At 49.5% G+C, this 4474-nt stretch overlaps 1 long non-coding RNA gene across 1 annotated transcript in view; it reads left to right on the top strand.

Moving 5' to 3' along the window:
• The first annotated feature begins 3929 nt into the window (after positions 1-3929).
• The window catches only part of LOC114072395, a 10810-nt gene continuing 10265 nt past the window's right edge, over positions 3930-4474 (top strand). The window contains exon 1 of the long non-coding RNA XR_003574166.1: positions 3930-3971. This is a non-coding gene — a long non-coding RNA (uncharacterized LOC114072395). The remainder of the gene's footprint in view (positions 3972-4474) is intronic.

Consider the following 4474-nt stretch of genomic DNA (forward strand, 5'->3'; position numbering starts at 1 on the left):
GAGGAGGAGAAGGAGGAGGAGGAGGAGGAGGAGGAACAAAGAGACTTGCCATCCCCAAGGAACCTATCCCGTCCAGCTATATAGTAGCGGACAAATGGACGGCTACAAAAGAGGAAGAAGTAGCAGTGAGAGAAGGACCGCGCCCAAAAGAATTAGGAGCGCATCCAAAGGAAAAGGGAGCACACCTAAAGGAAGAAGAGACAGCAGCACAGATGGCCAATAAACCACCAAAGACAAGGCTGAAACCCAAATATTCTCTTCCTGACTTTCCAGCAGAGGATACAGAAAAATGGTTGAGACCTTCATCCCAAAGTCTGAAGGACTACTCGCTACCTCCACCTCGTGGGCTTAGACAATGGAGTAGAGTCTATCCTCACTACATGCTCAGCCTCTGCCTCCACGTGAGAGAGGCAGAGAGAGAGAGAAAGCAGTTCCACGTAGAAGCGTCAGAAGGGAAGTGGAAATGGTTCCACGTAGGAGAGACCCTTATTCTAGAGCAGCGGTTGTGCGAATGAGTGAGGTACTGTGAACAATGACCCAGCAGAGCTCCAGGATCTACGATGGGATTACAGCCACCAGCCTGGTGAACAAATTCTCAGCTGGTTGGTACAATGCTGGGACAATGGAGCCAGAAGCCACTTGTTAGAGGGTCAAGAAGCACAGCAACTAGGATCCCTCGCTCAAGATCGTGAAATAGAACAAGAAATCGCAAGAGAGACATACAATCTCAGTCTCTGGCTCTGAATCCTCCATGCTGTGAGGGAAAAATACCCATTTAAAGAATACTTAATGAGTTCTCCGAAAAAGTGGACGAGTGCAGAAAAAGGCATCCAATACTTATGAGAATTAGCTATGCTGGAACTCATTTATTGCAACCCAGATTATTATGGCTGTTTAGAACCAGAGTAGATTTCCTGTACAGAGCCGATGTGGAGGCAAGTAATTACAGGTGCCCCTGCATCATACCTCAACTGCTTAATAGCAGTATACAATCCAAAAACAGATGAACCGACTGTGGACACCATGTGTTCATGGATACAGACTATAGCAGAAAATTTGGAAAGGTCATCTGATGCCCGACACCAGCCTACCCATCCTAGGGAAGCAATGGAGACGCCCTATGAATATTTCAGATATGAAGACGACTATAGGGATAAAGACGATAGAGTCTATATAGCCTATAGAGACTATAGAGATAGACCAATAAAATGGTTTCGACCACGATTTCAACCTCAGTCTTGGTCCCGGCCTCATTCGCAGTCTCGTTTCCTAGCATGCAGAAGGAGAGGAAACCCCAGACGTAGATCACGTAACCAACTGTGGTCCTATCTGCGCAGCAAGGGAGAAAACATGAAGAAGTGGAATGGTGAACCCACTTCCAAACTCGAGGCCAGAGTAAGAGAGTTACAACAAAAGGAAAACAACAAAAAGGTTGTCGACGTGGTTGATGCAGATGCTCTGCAACCTCTGAAACACAAAAAGATGGAAGTCCGCTTTGACAATAACAAGAAGACCTCTAAGAAGGCAGAGTCAAAGTCGGACAATGAATACTCTGATCAAGACCAATAGAGAGGTCTTGCCTTCTGCCAGGAGAAGGACAGGGACCAGGAAGATAATAGAGTTTACTGGGCTGTGTGGGTTCGATGGCCTGGCACATCAGATCCTCAGAGATACTGGGCTTTGGTGGATACTGGTGCCCAGTGTACTTAAATGCCATCGGAACATAAGAGTGTGGAGGCTGTTTCTATTTCTGGAGTGACCGGAGGGTCTCAAGAATTGTCAGTGATACAGGTCGATATGAGCTTAACAGGAGACCAAAGGCAAAAGCATTCCATTGTGACAGGGCCAGAAGCCCCTTGCATTCTTGGTATGGACTACCTAAAAAGAGGATACTTCAAAGACCCAAAGGGATACCAATGGGCTTTCGGTGTAGCCATCGTGATTGAAGAGAAGTCCAAGCAATTGTCTGCCCTGTCTGGCCTCTCAGAAGACCGTTCCGTTGTGGGACTACTCCAAGTCAAAGATCAGCAAGTGCCTATAGCCACTGCAACTGTACACAGGCGACAGTACAGGACAAACCGAGATGCTGTGATCCCCATTCACAAGATGATCAGGAAGTTAGAAAGCCAAGGGGTGGTCAGCAGAACACACTCACCCTTCAACAGCCCTATCTGGCCTGTACGTAAATTTGATGGAGAATGAAGACTGACAGTGGACTATCGTGGCTTGAATGAAGTCACGCCACCATTGAGTGCTGCTGTACCAGACATGTTGGAGCTCCAGTACAAGCTGGAGTCCAAGACAGCGAAGTGGTACGCCACTATTGATATTGCTAATGCGTTTTTCTCCATTCCCTTGGCAGCAGAGTGCAGGCCACAATTTGCTTTCACCTGGAGGGGTGTGCAGTACACCTGGAATCGACTGCCCCAGGGGTGGAAGCACAGTCCAACCATTTGCCATGGGCTGATCCAGGCCACCCTAGAGAAGGGTAAGGCCCCAGAGCACTTGCAGTGCATCGATGACATCATCATATGGGGGGACACAATAGAAGAAGTTTTTGAAAAAGGACAAAAGATCATCCAGATTCTCCTTGAGACCGGTTTTGTCATCAAGAGAAATAAAGTCAAAGGATCTGCCAGAGAAATCCAGTTCCTAGGAGAAAAATGGCAAGATGGACGTCGTCAGATTCCAACAGACGTCATCAATAAGATCCTAGCAATGGCTCCACCAACAAACAAGAAAGAAACCCAAGCTTTTCTGGGAGCCATAGGCTTCTGGAGGATGCACATCCCTAAGTACAGCCAAATTGTAAGCCTTCTTTACTTTGTGACCCTTAAAAAAAATAACTTCCAATGCGGTCCTTAACAACAACAAGCTTTCAAGCAAATCAAGCAAGGGATTACACAAGCCGTGGCTCTTGGACCAGTCAGGACGGGACCAGATACAAAGAATGTACTTTACAGCTGGAGATAAAGGTCCCTCCTGGAACCTCTAACAAAAAACGCCTGACGAGATTCGAGGGCGACCACTTGGTTTCTGGAGCCGAAGCTACAGAGGTTCTGAGGCCAATTACACCCCCAGGGAAAAAGAAATCTTAGCGGCATATGAAGGCATACGAGCAGCCTCAGAAGTGATTAGTACCGAAACACAGCTCCTCCTGGCACCCCGATTACCAGTGCTATTGCCCCTCGGCAGCACCTAGGGCTGCCCTGTCTGAGCGGGGTTGGCTCTGCAGCCGTTCGTGGCTTCCCAGCACAGCCTTGTGTTCCTCACAGGCTGACGGCATGCGGAGCCTGACACAAAGCCTCATTGACGTTCTGTGGAATGAAGACAGAGAACTGATCGGGATGGCCCTCTCTATATTCATCAATGAAGTTGAGGACAGAGACATCGTAATCTCCACCCCCACTGCCCTGCAGCTGGCTGAGGTGCTGCAGCCACTCTTTGGCTACGTAAGTTTCTGTGTCCCCCACCACAGGCCCTGGGTACTGCCAGGAAAGTGTGGCCTGTGCATTTGCAGGCCTGTGCCCCGGTGGGCCTGGAGCAGCCAGTGCTGAGGCCTTTTCTTCTTCCTTTGCATCAGGACAACATCCGTGTGCAAGTGCTCTCCATTCACCTCTTCCAAAAGGTGATGGAGTTGGGAGCGGATGAGGGAAAACAACACCTGAAGTCACATGTGAACCAGAGCCTGCTGCCACTCTTCTTCTACTGGCACGATGAGAACCAGCAAGTGGCAGAAGTGAGTACTTGTGGGCTCTGCGGTCACAACAGGAAGGAGCCGGGCTGCCTCCTGCCCTGACCTTGGTCCAGGGACACGGGTCCTGTGCCCTGGGCTGTGGTGCCATCTCCTGGACTCTGTTGCTCTGCAGGCCTCTCGGAAAGCGCTTCTTCGTGCAGCCTGGTTGCTGAAAAGGAGGGATCTAGAGCAGCTGGTCAAGAAGAAGGAGCTGTGGAGATTCAGCAAGTGCCTGGTAAGGATGGCCATGAAGCCCCACCCAAGGTTGGACCAGTCCCCAGTCCCCAATGGCCCGAGTGTGGGGCTGGCACTGTGCCCCTGCCCACTGCTGCAGCCCCTGTGGGACAGCAGCCTGCGCCCCAGCCGCTGCTGCCTTCCCTGGGGCGTGCGGGCTCCTCTGCAGCTCCTGTGCCCCCGAGCCAGGGTGCCGCTGGAGCCCCGGCCCAGCTGGGCTGTGGGGCAGGGCGGCCAGTGCTGGGCCAAGGGGCAGAGCCCCGTGCGGAGGCACAGAAAAGAAAGGAATTTTACCAATGGAAAGAAGCCTACCAGAAATATTAAAAGGACTCTTTATTTATTGCCACGGACATAGACCTTATTTATCTGGATATTTATGGACAGTTTTAATAGTATTTAATGTATTTAATATTTATTACAAGAGTTATATTTATATTTATATTTATATTATAAGGTTTTATTCCCCTCAGTAATTACAAGTTTCTGATTGGTTAAAAATTGGTT

This window comes from Empidonax traillii, unplaced genomic scaffold (genome assembly GCF_003031625.1).
Source record: "Empidonax traillii isolate 1590-97213 ecotype Southwest subspecies unplaced genomic scaffold, ASM303162v1 scaffold3117:size15214, whole genome shotgun sequence".
Taxonomy (NCBI): Eukaryota; Metazoa; Chordata; class Aves; order Passeriformes; family Tyrannidae; genus Empidonax; species Empidonax traillii.